This window comes from Callithrix jacchus, chromosome 11, assembly GCF_049354715.1.
Source record: "Callithrix jacchus isolate 240 chromosome 11, calJac240_pri, whole genome shotgun sequence".
Classification (NCBI taxonomy): Eukaryota; Metazoa; Chordata; class Mammalia; order Primates; family Cebidae; genus Callithrix; species Callithrix jacchus.
This window is the reverse complement of record NC_133512.1, coordinates 111,790,520-111,808,500: the sequence shown is the minus strand read 5'-3', so window position 1 is coordinate 111,808,500 and position 17,981 is coordinate 111,790,520. Positions and strand designations below refer to the sequence as shown.

The 17,981-nt window shown below is 37.6% G+C and overlaps 1 protein-coding gene across 26 annotated transcripts in view; it reads right to left on the bottom strand.

Annotated features, from left to right (window-relative positions):
* Nucleotides 1-17,981, bottom strand: part of CNOT4 (CCR4-NOT transcription complex subunit 4) — a 147,083-nt gene that overhangs the window by 110,526 nt on the left and 18,576 nt on the right. For 2 of the 26 annotated variants that reach the window (XM_078343699.1, XM_078343704.1), the window contains exons 2-3: nucleotides 11,696-11,762; nucleotides 6,747-6,845 (exon numbers count right to left, since the gene is read on the bottom strand). The exons of 21 other annotated variants lie outside the window; for them this stretch is intronic. The gene's annotated coding sequence lies outside the window, so the exon portion shown is untranslated. The remainder of the gene's footprint in view (nucleotides 1-6,746; nucleotides 6,846-11,695; nucleotides 11,763-17,981) is intronic. 3 more of the 26 variants (XM_078343700.1, XM_078343709.1, XM_054237669.2) reach the window with 2 other exon arrangements.

Here is a 17,981-nt window from a genome sequence, read left to right as displayed (position 1 = left end):
TAAAAATTATACAAAATTCTAAACAAGGACCAGGAGCGGTGGCTTATGCCTGTAATCCCAGCACTTTGGGAGGCCAAGGTGGGTGGATCACCTGAGGTTGGGAGTTAGAGACCAGCCTGGTGAAACCTTGTCTCTACTAAAAAGAAACACACACACACACACAAAAATTAGCCAGGTGTGGTGGCAGCCATCTATAATCCCAGCTACTCAGGAAGCTGAGGCAGGAGAATTGCTTGAACCTGAGAGGTGAAGGCTGCAGTGAGCTGAGATCATGCCACTGCACTTCAGCCTGGGAGAGAGGGTGAGATTCCGCCTCAAAAAAAAAAATCTAAACAAAGGTTAAAAGCACAAAATAAATCTTTTAAAAAATGCAAATATAGGCCGGTTGCAATAGCTCATACCTACAATCCTAACACTTTGGGAGATTGAAGTGGATGGATCACTTGAGCCCTGTAGTTCAAGATCAGCCTGGGCAACACAGGGAGACCCTGTCTCTACAAAAAATCCAAAGATTAGTCGGGTATGATTGCATGTGAGCGTGGTCCCAGCTACATAGGAAGCTGAGGTGGGACGACTGCTTGAATCCAGGAGGTCGAGGGTGCAGTGAGCTATGATCATACCACTACACCCCAGCCGAGTTCTTGAAAACAAAAAATGCACTGCAAATACAATTATACAATTTAGAGTCTTACTGATATTTTAAAAAAAGACTGATTAATGTACCTTAGAATCTAGTTTTTTAAAAATTGTGGGCTTGGATATTTGAATAAGAGTCCTTAAAGTGTCATAAATAGGAAAGTAAATATTCACTCAATCTCCCATATAAGTATTCCTTATTTTTCAATAAATGAACTAGTAATATGCCTTATTTTAAAAGACCATTTCCAAGCATCTCTTAAGTTACTTACAATTTAAATACCACATTCAAAAGCAATAAGGAAAAAATAGAGCTACCCTAATATTTTTTTGTTAGGGTAAAAAAAAATATTTTTTTTAATTTTTAAGTTAAAAAAAAGAAAGAAAAACTAATAAACATGACAGAAACTGTTTTCCATTTATTTCTCTGAAAAATTTATTGAAGAATTACTAATTTGACAAAGGATTAAAATATAGGCCAGGCGTGGTGGCTCACACCTGTAACCCCAACATTTTGGAAGGCCAAGGCAGGTGGATCCCTTGAGCCCACAAGTTTGAGATGAGCCTGGGCAACATGGCATAATCCTATCTCTACAAAAAATTCAAAAATTAGCCAGGCATGGTGGTACATGCCTATAGTCCCAGCTACTTGGAAGGCTAAAGTGAGAAGGAGGTTGCAGTGAGCCTACATAATGCCACTGCACTCCAGCCTGGGCAAGAGAGACTAAGAGGGAGAAAGGAAGCAAGAAAGCAAGAGAGAGAGTGTACATGCGACAGACATTTACGCACAGTGACTGTCAAATTGCAAGATAAGAGTAGACTCTAGAAAGACATTAAGACAAAAGCACAAACTCCCCCATTCCAAGAGTAGAATAGTAATCTTTATGGCTTTCTTTCCAGGGACACTCTATTTTATCATGCTAATAATTAATCTTAATTTTTAAACTGGGTTTTGTTTTTTGTTTTTTGGGGGGTTTTTTGAGATGGAGTTTCACTCTGTCACCAAGGCTGGAGTGAAGTGGTGCAATCTCAGCTCACTGCAACCTCTGCTGCCCAGGTTCAAGCGATTCTCCTGCCTAAGCCTCCCAAGCAGCTGGGATTAAAGGCACCTGCCACCACGCCCAGCTAATTTTTGTAGTTTTAGCAAAGATGGGGTTTCACCATCTTGGCCAGGCTGGTCTTGAACTCCTGACCTCGTGATCCACCAACCTCAGCCTCCCAAAGTGCTGGGATTACAGACATGAGCTACCACACTCAGCCTTTCTTTTTTCTTTTATTCTTGAGACAGAATCTCTCTGTTACCCAGACTGTAGTACAGAGGTGTGATCTGGGCTCACTGCAACCTCCATCGCCCGGGTTTGAGCAATTCTCCTGCCTCAGCCTCCCAAGTAGCTGGAACTACAGGTGGGGGCCACCACACCCAGCTTATTTTTAATAAATATGCGTTTTCACATCATGTTGGCCAAGCTGGTCTTGAACCTCTGACCTCAAGTGATTTGCCCGCCTTGGCCTCCCAAAGTGCTAGGTTTACAGGTGTGAGCCACTGCACCTGGCCTAAACTGGTTTAGATTCAAAACACTAATGCAGTGCATAGTAGTCTGCATAGCCAAATGCTCTGGCTAGGAGTTTAAGTTTAGCATGTCTCTAACCTGCTTCTGACTTCTTGTTCTTATTAAATTTCCATACAAAATAACTGAAAACGTAAATGAAAGCAAATTCACAAGACCCTTTTACTCTTAGTTCATTCGGTAAAATATTTTAATATAGTGACACTTAATTTTAAAGAAAATATCTTAAAATTGAAATGCTTATAACTGCTGACATTACAAATAGTCTCAATCTTTTTGAAAATTAATACAATGCAAAAAACATAATGATGGTAATATTCTCTGATCTAGTAATTTCATGTCTAGAAATTTTACTTACACAAAAAATTTAAAAGAAATGTGCACTGTTTCAACCTTGCCTAGCATTTCAGAGTCAGTAATACAATTTAACAGTCAATTTAAATGAGCTAGAGCCTGGTTTAAGGCAGTGTAAAAATCTATATCTGAGGCATCCAATTGCCATCCTGTACTCCAAAGGTGTTACCTGTGTGATAGAACAATAAATGAAATCTGCAAAATTAACTTTATCAAAGCAATCTCCAGTAAGTCACAAACAAGCAAAATTTTACATTTTGCAATCTCATCACTGGAACAGGAAGGCTCCAAACCGAGAGGTCAACATTATGACCAGTATTTTCAGATTGAAGAAACAAATAAAATACAAAAGAACTGAAGAAATTCTGAGACTCAAGGACAGAGTCAATAAACAAAATTAAGCATACCATGACTAAAATTGTACTTGGTAAACTACAGTGCTATCTAAAAACTGATGATTACAGAATTTCAGTGTGCAATATTTGACAAAGGAAAACTCTCAGTGTGCAGTGAAATGGTTAAAAAAATTTTTTTAATTAAAAAAACTGAATTTGGTATAAGTTCAAAAGAAAACTAACAAATACAAAGCTGTAATTTACAAAATTAGCAAAAATCAGTTCAATAAAGTAAATGTTCATTCTAAAATGTAAAAGGAAAATAATCCCAGTAAAAATAATTGAGAAAAATAAAAATGAGTTGGGCAAGGTGGCTCACACCTGTAATCGCAGTACTTTGGGAGGCCAAAGCAGGAGGACTGCTTGAGCCCAGGAATTTGAGACCAGTCAGGCTAAGATGGCAAGACCCTGTCATTACAAAAAATAAAAAATCAGCCAGGCATGGCGGCACACACATGTAGTCCCAGCTTCTCAGGAGTCTGAAGTGGGAGGACAGTTTGAGTCCAGGAAGACAGGGCTGCAGTGAGCTATGTTCACACCACTGCACTCCAGCCTGGGTGACAGAGTAAGACCCTGCCTCAATAATGAAAATAGAAAAATTAAAATGAGGGAAAAACGTCTGAAAAAATTTAATGCTGCTATGTAGAAAATTTACCAATAAAACAATGTAATTTTTCATATAAAATATTCGGATGAAAATTCATCAATTTTGATAAAACTGACTAAACTGTACTGACATCCTTCAAGGATCAGTCTACTGGGTCAAAAAATGTAGTAAAAAGATACATCACTGCAGTATCTATGACATCAAAAGACCCTGAGAAAAATCTAAGCATCCAATGGGGAAAGATTTTCCTAACCAGTAGAGGCTGTCATCTTCAACGAAACTTTGAGAAAGAGAGAGATACACAACCATGAGAAAGGAAGAGGACACCCACCCAATCCACAAGATCAGCATAAGCCCAGGCAACTGATGTGGTAATACAATCACATTGCGTTCCCGTCATTATAATGAAATTATTAACTGACTGCTAAAAATGAGGATTGGAAGTTCATTTTACATCCCCATTTCATTTCAGGAAGTATGCTATGGAGTGTACGAAAACTGTAAAACACTATTTTATGGTAAGTTATTTAAATAAACTAATTTTTTTTCTGAGACAGAATTTTGCTCTTGTTCCCCAGGCTGGAGTACAATGGCCTGATCTTGGCTCACCGCAACCTCCACCTCCCAGGTTCAAGAAATTCTCCTGCCTCAGCCTTCCAAGTAGTTGGGATTACAAGCATGCACCACCATGCCCAGCTAATTTTGTATTTTTAGTAGAGACGGGTTTCTCCAGGTTGGTCAGGCTGGTCTCAAACTCCTGACCTCAGGTGATCCGCCCACCTTGGCCTCCCAAAGTGCTGGGATTACAGGAGTGAGCCACCATGCATGCCCATCCGAATAAACTAATATTTAAAAAGTAAAAGCATACTACAAACTAAAAAGATTAAAAGGGGCTGGGCATAGTGGTACACCCTGTATCCTAGCTATTGGGTAGGCTAAAGCCAGAGGATCATTTGAGCCCAGGAGACTGAGGCTGCAGTAAACTATGACTATGTCACTGCACTCCAGCCTGAGCAACACAGCAAGATCCTGTCTCTTAAAAAAAGAAAAAGCTGCTGGTCATATAATGTGGTAAATGTAGAAAAAAAAAAAAAGCTGGGTATGTAGCTCATGGGGAGGCCAAGGCGACAAGATCACTTGGGCTCTGGAGTTCCAGACCAGCCTGGGTAATACGGCAAAAGCCCATCTCTAGAAATAACACAAAAAAATTAGCTGAGCATAGTGGTGCATGTCTGTAGTCCTAGCTACTCAGGAGGATGAGGTGAGAGGATAGCTTGCGCCTGGGAGGCAGCGGTTGCAGAAACAAACAAACAAAAAGAATAAAAGTAACACATCAAAGCAAACTTTTACCAATAGTTATCCTGGGAGACTTTTCTTCTATTCTGTCATTTTTCACATATTCTATAATGAATATATATGCTATAAACATTTAATCTTAGGCCAGGTGTGGTGGTTCACGCCTGCTATCCCAGCACTTTAGGAGGCTGAGCTGGGCAGATCACTTGAGGTCAGGAGTTCTCACCAGCTGGCCAACAATGGCGAAATCCCATCTCTGTTAAAAATACAAAAATTATCCGGGTGTGGTGGCGCACGCCTATAGTCCCAGCTACTTGGGAGGCTGAGGCAGGAGAATCACTTGAACCTGGGAGACAGAAGTTACAGTGAGCCAGGATCACACCACTGCACTCCAGCCTGGGTAACAGAGCAAGACTCTGTCTCGAAAATAATAATAATAATTAATTTTACTTTTACTCACTAAATGATCAGAATCAAAATCAATAAAAGGATACCCATTAACTTTTGTTTCTATCTTTTCCATCTTTTAAAATCCTAATAACAACCACTGTAAACAATTCTTGTGAATTCTTACAGATATACTCAATATATACATAAACATACACTCACGAATATATCTTGTAGTGCCCTCTTTTAATTGAAAAGAATGTGTACATTGTTCTGAACGCTTTTTCACATTAAATGTACTGCATTCTTCTCTTTTTTTCCTTACCATAATATTGAAGTGACTGAACATTCCTCTATCTTAATAGATGCATCTCTACATTCTTTTTCATGGCTGCAACACATTACATCATACAGATGGACAAATAATTTAATACATAACTGACCCTCCTGTTTCCAATCTTTTGGTTTACAATACAGTAATGTACACATGTGAACATACAATCCATCCTGTATGTTAGTATAATAGAAACAAACTCATTCTACAAAACTTGATTCACTGAATAGTAAAGAAATTACCAAATTTACATATTTATCTCAAAGATCTGAACCACTCAGACACATGAACCTTATATTTTATGCTAATATATATTTTATGTTGATACATTAATACACTGTATGTACTTGTGTGTGAAAGTGTCTAGTTAATTTTTTAATAGATATATGCTTAATACACACAAATATTTATTAAATATCAATAAAAAGGTGTTATATATTTATAAATATCAATTTGTGAAAACATATTTATATGTATCAACATACTAATAAACATATTTGCTCACTGTTTTTCCAGTCATTATAATTCTTAATTTGTCTTTCATGATGAGATTTCACATCCTTGTTTGAATGAAATATTTTATTATTCCAGTTGTTAGGTAACTTTACTATTATTCCCCAATGTCTCAACTAAGATTATCATTCTTAATTTTTATGGTAATTAATTAAGAACCAAAATAATGCCGGATGCTGTGGTTCACGCCTGTAATCCCAGCTCTTAGGGATCCCAGCTCTCAGGCGGGAGGATAGCCTGAGCCCAGGAGTTCAAGACCTGCCTGGGCAATATAGTGAGACTCTGTTCTCCACGAAAAGAAAAAAAAAAGAAAAGACAAAACAAAAGCATAAGAACCAAAATACTGGCATTTCTTACTAATGCAGTTGCCTAATTTTTAACACACATTTATGGTAGATGTATGTTAGAGTTATAGTGAAATAATAATTACCGGTTGTAAAATGTTTTTCTGAATATTGAATATATTCATAAAAAACCAACCAGGCCATGACCCTTAGCTTACAAGTTGAACAGTTCTTTAAGTGATATTATAAGGATACAGCTGGGCACGGTGGCTCAGATTGCTTGAGTTCAGGAGTTCAAGACCAGCCTGGGTAACTAGAGAGACCCTGTCTTTACAAAAAATACAAAAATTAGCCAGGCATGGTAGCACATACCTGTGGTCCCTGCTACTCTGGAGGCTGAGATGGGAGGATCACTTGAGCCCCAGGAGGTGGTAGTTGCAGTGAGCAGCTATCACACCACTGTACTCCAGCCTGGGTGACAGAGCAAAACCCTGTCTCAGTAAATAAATAAATAAATAAATATTGTCAACCAAATCTCAACAAAAATCTTCAAAAGCTATTATGACTATCCCATCTGATATAAATAGCTATAAATTTTAGTCAAAAACACCAGAAAGCAAGGTTGGTATAGACACTTTGAAACTGACAAAATAATCCTAAAAATACTAAGATGCTGGGGGAAAATACTTAAAATAACTTTTAAAAGGACTGAAAGCAGAATAAACTAAAATATTCTCCCATAAAGTGATGTAATTTTGACCATATCTATTAAAAAAAAATTTTCCTGAATACACCAACACAACTGGTAAGTTTGCAATTTTTAAGAATTTGACTCAAAAAAAAGAAAGAAAGAAAAAAGGTTAGGCATGGTGGCTCACACCAGTAATCCCAGGACTTTGGGAGGCTGAGGCAGAAGGATTGCTTGGGTTCAGGAGTTCGAGATCAGTCTTGGCAACATGGAGAAACCTGGTCTCTATAAAAAATATAAAAATTAGCTGGGCATGGCACCTGTGGTCCCAGCTACTCAGGAGGCTGAGGTGGGAGGACTGCTTGAGCCCGGAAGGCAGAGGCTGCAGTAAGCCAAGATCGTACCACTGCACTCCAGGTTGGGTAACAGAATGAGAACTTATACAAAAAAAAAAAAAAAAAGAATTTGAGAGTTTATGTATTTTATGAGAAAAATTCCTTAATTCCTTTAAAACCAATTAAATTACTAAATTATGAAGAAACAAGTAAAAGCAACATTAAAAGTATTCAGATTGGCTTTAAACTACTATCTTAAAAAAAGCTCACATATTAATAAGAAGATGATTTGCAAAAAAAAAAAAAACGCTGCTTCTTTTAGGATTTTGAAATTATGAGTTTTCCTAATTTCCTTTTCAAGATTTTCTCCATTGTTATTATTACCCTTATTTTCTGTTAACAATAAGTTCTAGTAGTCTGAGAGTAAAGAATAACCACCAGAGCTTTTTATGCCACCTAGGGTTTTGATTTCCTGTCAATGGTCCACCAAGTTTTCAGCTGCCCAGTGACAAACCTTGATCATAATCATATAGCACTCTCCTCCATTTTTTAAATCCTAGCCATTAAATATTACTCGAGAATTCTCTTTTTATATACCCTTTAATATCCATTTCAAGTGGTTTACTAATATAGGTAATAAAGGAATCTGAGCTGACTCCTTAGCATAATTTATCTTCTCTACAATTCAGCTTACACACAGTCCTATTTGACTAAATTCCCTTCAAACCAGTGGCTACCAAACTTGATCACTCAATCTTGTCAAAAATGCAGATTCTGGAAATGTTGTATTAAAAAAAAAATGAGGTCTTACTCTGTTGCCCAGCCTGAAGTGCCGTGACATCATCATACAGTTTCAAATTCCTATTAGAACCATTGCAGAAGCATTCATCTGTGTCCCATGAAATATCTTTTAGGAACACAAATGTTCCTTCCACTTTATTCCTGGCTATAAGATTAATATACAATTATACAATGCCTAAATCATATATATCTGCTTAATTTATGTAATTCCACATATTTAGAGACAACTAATTTTCAATGTAAGTGCCAAGAACATACACTGAAGAAAGCACAGGCTCTTCAATAATTGGTGCTAGGAAAACTGGGTATCTATATGCAAAAAAAAAAAAAAAAAAAAAACTGGATTTCTCTCTCACCATATTAAAAAAATAGTCAAGATGAACTGAAACTGAAACGTAAGACCCAAAAAACATAAAACTAGAAAAAAACACATCAGGACATTGGTCTGAGCAAAGATTTTTATGGTTAAGACCTCAAAAACTCAGACAACAAAAGAATTCACTCTAATTTTATATTATCTCTTTCAGAAAAAAAGAAAGAACACTTTTCAACTGATTTTATGAGGTCAATATTACCAAGGTATCAAAACCAGACAAAGACATTACAAAAAAGAGAAGAAAGAAAGAAAAACTTCAGACCAATACCTCTCATAAAAGTAGATGAAAGGGTTGGGAGCAGTGGCTCACACCTGTAATCCCAGCACTTTGGGAGGCCAAGGCAGGCAGATCACGAGGTCAGGAGTTCAAGACCAGACTGGCCAACATGGTGAAACCCATCTCTACTAAAAAATACAAAAATCAGCTGTGCATGGTACTCGTGCCTGTAATCTCAGCTACTTGGGAGGCTGAGGTGGGAGAATTGCTTGAACTGGGACCCGGGAGGCGGAGGTTGCAGTGAGCCGTGATCATGCCACTGCATTCCAGCCTGGCAACAGAGCAAGACTGTCTCAGGGAAAAAGAAAAAAAAAAGTAGATGGAAGGCCGGGCGCAGTGGCTCACACCTGTAATCCTCCTTGGAAGGCTACCTCCTTGGAAGGCTGAGGTAGGTGGAAACCCGGTCTCTAACAAAAATATAAAAATTAGCCAGGCATGGTGATGGGAGCCTGTAATCCCAGCTACTCGGGAGGCTGAGGCAGGAGAATCACTTGAGCCTGGGAGGCGGAGTTGCAGTGAGCCGAAACTGTGCCCCTGCACTCCAGCCCGGGCAACACAGTGAGACTCCATATAAAAAAAAAAAGTAGATGAAAAAGTCCTGAACAAAATACTGGCAAATAAAATCTAGGCCGGGAACATCGACTTATGCTTATATTCTCAGTACTCTGGGAGGCCAAAGCAGGACTACTTGAGCCCTGGAGTTTGAGACCAGCCTGGGCAACATAGCGGAATCCCATCTCCACAAAATTTTTTTTTTTTTTTTTTTGAGACGGAGTTTCGCTGTTACCCAGGCTGGAGTGCAATGGCGCAATCTCGGCTCACCGCAATCTCCGCCTCCTAGGTTCAGGCAATTCTCCTGCCTCAGCCTCCCGAGCAGCTGGGATTACAGGCACGCACCACCGTGCCCAGCTAATTTTTTGTAATTTTAGTAGAGACGGGGTTTCACCATGTTGACCAAGATGGTCTCGATCTGTTGACCACGTGATCCACCCGCCTCGGCCTCCCAAAGTGCTGGGATTACAGGCTTGAGCCACCGCGCCCGGCCCACAAAATTTTTTAAAAATTAGCTGGGTGTGGTGCCACATGCCTGTACTCCCAGCTACTCTGGAGGCTGAGGTGGGAAGATCACTTGATCCCAGGAGGTCAAGGCTACAGTTAGCCATGATCATGCCACTGCCTTACAGCCTGGGTGACAGAATAAGAACCTGTCTCAAAAAAATAAAATAAAGCAATACATAAAAAATTACAAACCACAACCAAATGGGATTTATTCCAGGTATGCAAGGATAGTTCAATATTTGAAAAATCAATTAAGGTAATATTGCCATATCAAAAGGCTAAAGAAGAAAAATCATATGATCATATCATTGACAGAAAAAGCATTTGGCAAAATTCATGATTTTTTTGATACGCCTATAATCCCAGCACTTTGGGAGAGCAAGGAGGGCAGATTGCTTCAGCCTAGAAGTTTCCCCATGTTGTTGGGTAACATAAGGAAACCCTGCCTCTACAAAAAATACAAACATTAGTCAGGTGTGGTGTCACATGCCTGTAGTCCCAGCCACTCGGGGGGCTGAGGTGGGAGCATCATTGGAGGCTGAGGCTGCAGTGTGCCGAAACTGCACTACTGCACTCCAGCCTGAATGACAGTGGGACCTTGTCTCAAAAACAAAACAAAACTAAGTAAACTGGGAATAGAGAAGAACTTCTTCAACTTGGCAAATATCTACAAAAAAAAGCCTAAAGCTAGGCCAGGTGCGGTGGCTCACACCTGCAATCCTAGCACTTTGGGAGGCAGAGGCGGGCAGATCACTTGAGGTCAGGAGTTCGAAACCATCCTGGCCAATATAATGAAACCTCGACTCTACTAAAAATACAAAAAATCAGCCAGGTATTGTGGTGGACGCCTGTAATCCCAGCTACTTGGGAGGCTGAGACAGGAGAATTGCTCAAATCTGGGAGGCAGAGGTTGCAGTGAGCCAAGATCTCCCCATTATACTCCAGCCCGGGTGACAGGGTGACAAAACAAACAAACACCTATAGCTAACATCATATTTGCCAGTGAAAAACAGTATCTTTCGGCCAGGCGCCAGTGGCTCACACCTGTAATCCCAGCACTTTGGGAGGTCAAGGAAGGCAGATCACCTGGGGTCAGGAGTCCAAGACCAGCTTGACCAACATGGTGAAACCCCGTCTCTATTAAAAATACAAAAATTAGCTAGATGTGGTGGCAGGCACCTATAGTCCCAGCTACTTGGGAGGCTAAGGCAAGAGAATCACTTGACCCTGGGAGGCAAAGGTTGCAGTGAGCCGAGACCGCGCCACTGCACTCCAGCCCAAGGGACAGAGTGGGACCTCATCTCAAAATAAACAAATTTAATTAAATTTTTAAAAAGAAAAATAGTATCTTTTCCCCTAACTTCAAGCACAAAATAAGACTGGCTGATCTCACCAATCTTATCCAACATAATTAAGGAAATTCCAGTCAGCACAAGAAAATAAAAGGCAAACAGACTAGAATAGAAGGAAAAACTTGTCCCTGTTTGTAGATGACATGATTATCTAGAAAATTCCAATAAATCTACCCCAAAAAAATCCCCCAGAATAATTAGGTTCTGCAAGGTTATAAGATGCAAGGTCAACATACAAAAATCAATCTTAATTCATGCCTGTAATCCCAGCATTTTGGGAGCTGAGTTTGGCAGATCACTTCAGGCTAGGAGTTTGTGACCAGCCTGGCCAACATGATGAAACCCCAGCTCTACTAAAAATACAAATATTAGTTGGGTATGGTGGTGCTTGCCTATAATTCCAAGTACTTGGGAGGCTGAGACACAAGCATACCTTGAACTTGGGAAGTGGAGGTTGCAGTGAGCTGAGACTGTCCAACAGCCTAGGTGACACAGTGAGTCTCAAAAAAAAAAAAAATCATAAATCAAAACTCATTATTTCCATATATTAAAAAACATGAAAATCCATATTTAAAATACAATGCTATTTACAATTGCTCCAAAGAACTTGAAATACTTAGGAATACATTTAACAAAATATGTGCAGGATCTATAAGCTGAAAATTACAAAATGCTAATGTAAAATCAAAGATGTAAGTAACTGAAGAGACCATGTTCGTTGATGGGAAAATAGTAAAGATATCAATACACCCCAAATTGATGTACAGTGTAAGACAATTCCTAGCAAAATCTTAGGAAGGCTTTTTGTTTCTATAGACAAACGTATTCTAAAATTTACATGAAAAGGAAAAAGTCCTAGAAGACCTAAAGCAGTTTTGTAAAAACAAAATAAAACAAAAAACAAGTAGAATTACTCTTTCCAATATTAGGGGTAACTATACAGCTATAATCATTTAAAATGTGGTACTAATGAAGAGACATGTAGACTAATGGAACAGAATAGAAAATCTAGAAATCTGTCCACACAAATATACCAAATGATTTTTGCAATGATGTGCAAGCAAATCAGTAAAAGAAAGACAGCCTTTCCTATAGATAATGCTAGAGCAATTGGGACTTTCATGGATGGGAGAGGGAAAGGGGAAGGGAAGGGGAAAGAGACATCAACCTAAACCTCTTACTTTATACAAAAACTAGATCCAAATGGATCATACACTTAAATGTAAAATGTAAAAGTATAAAACTTTTAGGGAAAATCTCTAGGAATTAGCACTAGGTAAAGAATTCTTACACTTGACCGAAAGCACAACCCAAAAAAGGAAAAACTGCTACACTGAACCTCATCAAAATTAAAAACTTTTGCTCTGTGAATAACCCTACAAAGAGGATGAAAAGACAAGTTAGAATCAGGGAGAAAATATTAGCTAACCACGTATCTGACCAAGAACTAGTATCCAGACTGCATAAAGGACTCACCAAGATCTCACAAATCACCACTAAAGAACTCACTCATGGAACCAAATACCACCTGTACCCCAATAACTTATAGAAAAATAAAAATAAAAGAGAAAAAAAAAATCTAGAAAAGTCTCAAGATATTAAAAAAAAATCTAACAGTAAAGATAACCAATTCGAAAATGGACAAAAGACACAAATTGAGTCAGTGCAGGTGTTTTTTTGTTTATTTGCTGGGTTTTATGTTAAAGCAGACAAAAATATCTTTCCTCATATGTAACTTTTTCAATGCATTTTTTTTTTGCCTGATAAATATGCCTTTATTTTAAATTTTAAACATTTCACTGAAGAGGAATACAAAAGGCCAATAAGCACATGAAAACTTGTTGAACATCTTTAGCCATTAGGGAATGCAAGTTAACACCACAAGAAAATATCATAATAGATCTCTCAGAATGACTACAAAGAAAAAACAGTGATAGTACCCTATCTGGCTAGAACACAGAGAAACTGGACCACTCATTTAATGCTTACGAGAATACAAAATTGTACAGACATACTAGAAAATACTTTACCAGTTTTTTAAAAAAATGAAACATATACTTACCATATGACCCAGCAATTTTGCTCTTGGGCTTTTATCTAAGAGAAATAAATACTTACATTCATACAAAAACATGTACACAAATGTTCATAACAGCTCTTTTAGTAGAGTCAGCAACTAAAAAGAACCAAAATGTCCTTCAACAGGTAAACAGCTAAACTGTGGTAATACCCACGCCACTGAATACTACTCATCAATAAAAAGGAACAAAGAGTTAACAATATACAACACAGATGGACTCAGAAATTATTCTTTTGGGACACATAAGAACAGTCTCCTAAGGCTGTGTCACAGGCAAAACACACATACATACATTTTTTTTTAAAAAATTGTATGAATCAATCGATTCATAGCCAACAGAAAAGAAATCAGGCCTTCCTCAAAGCATAAAAAAAAATAAAAAAGGTAAAGAGTACTAAGTTCCAGAAAATTAACAAGTGAAAATTTTTGTTTCAGTCTGTCAAGATTATCCTTCCACTAGGCATCCAAAAATGTGAACTTTTATGACTTTGCTTATTGTCTTACTTACCCAAATTCCTATTATCTATATTATCTCTATTTTTTCTACTCTAGATATCTCCTTTTGCCTTCCTGAGCTTGTTTATAAAACCTATATTTTCTCAATCATGATCACTAAAAAAATTTTTTTTAGCTGGTTGGCTCATTGTTGTTTTTTTTTTTTTTTACTTCATGCATACTCTTCCTGTAAATATACTTTTATATACTTTTCTTATTTTTTAAGACAGGGTCTCCCTCTCACCCAGGCTAGAGTGCAGTGATGCCATCGTGGCTCACTGTAGCCTTAATCTCCCAGACTCGAGCAATCCTCCCACCTCAGCTTCCCAAGAAGTGGTGGTGGTGCATACCGCCACACCCAGATAATTGGGGTTTTTTTGTAAATTTTTTGTAGAGATGCAGTCTCCCTATGACACTCAGGCTTGTCTAGAACTCCTGGGCTCAAGTGATCCTCTCACCTTGGCCCCAAAATGTGCTGGGATTACAGGTGTGAGTCACCACATCATGCCTAATTTTCTGTACCTAAGCAGGTATTATGGACTCTTTTGAGTTGGTAAGAACAATAAAAGTAATAGTTCTTCAATAAATAAATTATTTCCAAATGCCTAACAAAGTCACTTTTGTTAGTAGCAATATTTCATGGATTGCTTTTTAAAAATAAATCAGTAATCAGTGGATTACTTTTAAAATATACTTTGGTGCACAGAGCTAATAAATCTCCTTAAGTAATCCACAGCTACCCAATAACCAGTTTGTCACTTAAAAACTAGCCAGATTTGAACTACATATATGCCACTTGGATGTAAACACAGTTTGAGTTTTAACACTAAAAAAGCATTCATTAAACTCCACATAAATCTTGTTTTCAAAAGATTTTTTTCAAAAAAACTAATATAAATAAAATCATAAACTTAAGTCTTTTTTTGAGTTCTGTTGCCCAGGCTGAAGTGCAGTGGCATGATCTCAATTCACTACAACCTCTGCCTCCCAGGTTCAAGCAATTCTCTTGCCTCAGCCTCCCAAGTAGCTAGCATTACAGGCACGTGCCACCACGCCCTGCTAAATTCTGTATTTTTAGTAGAGAACAGGTTTCACCACGTTGGCCAGACTGGTGTTTTACTCCTGACCTCTAGTTATCTGCCCGCCTCAAAGTACTGGGATTACAGGCATGAGCCACTTGCACCCAGCCTAAACGTAAATCTTTGAAGAAAAAAAACCAATAGCAACTGTTAGAGTCTAAGTTTATAAAAATTAATAAAATGTGTGCCAGCAAAATGAGTCAGTGCAGGTGTTTTTGTTTGTTTGTTTGTTTATTTGCTGGGTTTTATGTTAAAGCAGACAAAAATCTCTCCTCACAGGTAACTTTTTCAATCTATTTTTTTGCCTTATAAAATGTGCCTTTATTTTAAATTTTAAAATTACGTTATAATAGAGGAACTATAAAATGTATTAATATTCCTAATATTAAGAAGGAAAGTAAATAAAACATCAACTTTGATACTTTTAATTTCAAATTCCCTTTTCAAAATTCTCCCAAGCAATGTAAAGAATAAGTTATGCTTGTGTAGTACCATGGGTAACGTTTGGCAAAAGTCAAATCATTTTTAAAAAAAAGAAAAAGAAAACTCAAGACTTGAGAAAGTTAGTATTAAGAAGGATAAAAACATAAAATTTGTTCCTTCAGAAAAAACAAATTCTTTTATAATACATAATACCAAAATCATATTTTAGTGAATATATACCAGATCATTAACTGAGTGAAAAAAACTTCAAAAGTTTTAGGGCAAAAGAGAATGGTAAGTTTAAGACAGCACTATCCAAGAGAAATATAATGTAACTCAAAATATAATTTTACATTTTCCACTAGCCATATTAAGAAAAAAGAAGAAACAGTAAAATTAATTTTATTTAACCCAACATATCAGCTAAACATGTAATCTGTATTTAAAAATTACTAATGAGAAATTGTATACATTTGTTACTAAGGATTCTAACTCCAGTGTGTATTTTATACTTTATACTTAGCCCAATCTCAATTCAGACTAGTCATATTCCCCTCCTCCTTTTTTTTTTTTTTTTTTTTTGACACAGAGTCTTGCTCTGTCCCCCAGGCTGGAGTGCAAGGGCATGATCTCAGCTCACCAGAACCTCCACTTCCAGGGCTCAAGCAATTCTCCTGCCTCAGCCTCCCAAGTAGCTGGGATTACAGGTGCCCACCATCACATCCAGCTAATTTTTGTATTTTCAGTAGAGATGGGGTTTATCCATGTTGGCCAGGTTGGTCTCAAACTCATAATCTCATGTGATCTGCCCACCTCAGCCTCCAAAAGTGCTGGGATTACAGGCATGAGTCACCATGCTGCCAACTAGCCACATTTCATGTGCTCAGTAGTCCCAAATGGCTAGTGGATACCGTCTTGGACAACAAAGGTCTAAGAGCTTGAGAAAACAAGCATATATCTACCTTCAGACCAAGAAAATAAGTATTATAATCTAAAAGAATGTAAAACAATAGTAACATATACACAATGCCACAACAGTCATGTGACTGTTAATTCCACTACATGAGCCTCTCTGAAAGAGAATCAAAGAAAAACTGATTAGAGAACATTTGCCTCTCGAGAAAAAAATATAAAGAGATAAATGAACTGTGAAGTTCTTTTTTTGCCAACCAATCTCCAAGGTTCTTTATACACAGTATAGTATATAACTCCTCTAGAAATCATTAGCATTTTTAGTTTATGACAAGTACATTCAAAGTAGTCAATAAAAATATCTTTCATTTTCTTTGCAATTTCACACATGATTTCTTCATTACATACTGGTATCAATTTCCTCTTTACTATCATGTCCAGTATCATTCTGTTGAAATATTATTAGCAAAAATAAAACTAACTCACACAGAAAGCCTAAGAATGGGTTTCAGGATTTCTAAAGGGTTTGAGTATAAAATACTAATTCAAATAGAGCAAAAAATCCTAAAAAAATATAATATTTCCATCTGGGAGTATGCGAAACAGAAAAGGCAGATGTAGAGACAGGACACTAAATTTGGCAGGGGTTGGAGGAAAGCAAGCTTGTTACTAAAGGAGGTAGTAATGAAATAACAGACTTTTTCAAAAAGGATGATCCAGTATTCCACTCAAAGAAACTTTCAGGAATAGCAACAAATTCAGGCCCTACCTTTCCAATTTCCTCAGGAATATAGATGTCTTTGTACATAGGGTGGAAAAGAGAAGTAAGGAGAAAAGAGGGAGGCTATGAACCATGTCTGACAACTCCTTCTCCACCCGCACAAACAAGCATACTCAAAGCCTGCCTTAAATGTGCCTTCAGGGCTGACATGATTTTGTGAAATACCATTGACTAGAACAATCTTTAATCTTATTAACTTATGAAACTTCTTAAATGTGGTACAAAATCTCTTGCCATTTGACTTAAATTTTCAAAGGATCATTGTGACTGCTATGTTAATAAGAGACTACAGAGGCCAAGGGTAGAAGCAGGAAAACTTGTTGAAAGGCTGCTGTCATCACCCAGCAAGAGATGATGGTGGCTGTGGAGACAGTGAAAACTGGTTAAATTCTGGATATGTTTTAAAGTTTGAGCCAACAACTTCCTGAAGGAATGAATGTGGGATAAGAGGATAAGACAGCAAAAGAATCAAGAATGACTCCAAGGTTTCTGGCTTGAACAACTGGAAAGCTGCCAACAACTGAGATGAGAAAGGACATATGGACAGAGCAGGTATCAGAGAGCAAAGGAAAAAGCAAGAATTCCATTTTGGACATGTTGAGTGTGACGTGTTTCAGAGTCATTCAAGTGGGCATATTACATAGGCAACTGGATATAAAAATATGGAGTTATGGAGAGACATCAAGGCTGAAAAAATTAATTTGAGAGAAAATATTCAAAGTCACCAAACTAACAGATTGCTAAAGGAGAGAGCATAGATAGAGAAGATAACGAAGGAGTCAGCCTTGGGATATTCCCATGTTCAGAGGAAGGCAAAAAGAAAAATCTACTAAGGAAGACTAAGTAAGAAGGAGCAGCCAATGAATTTTGAGGAAAGCCAAGGAAATGTAGTACTCTAATAGGGAAGTTAAACAAGTATATCAAAGACAAGGAGAAAACAACTTTGTCA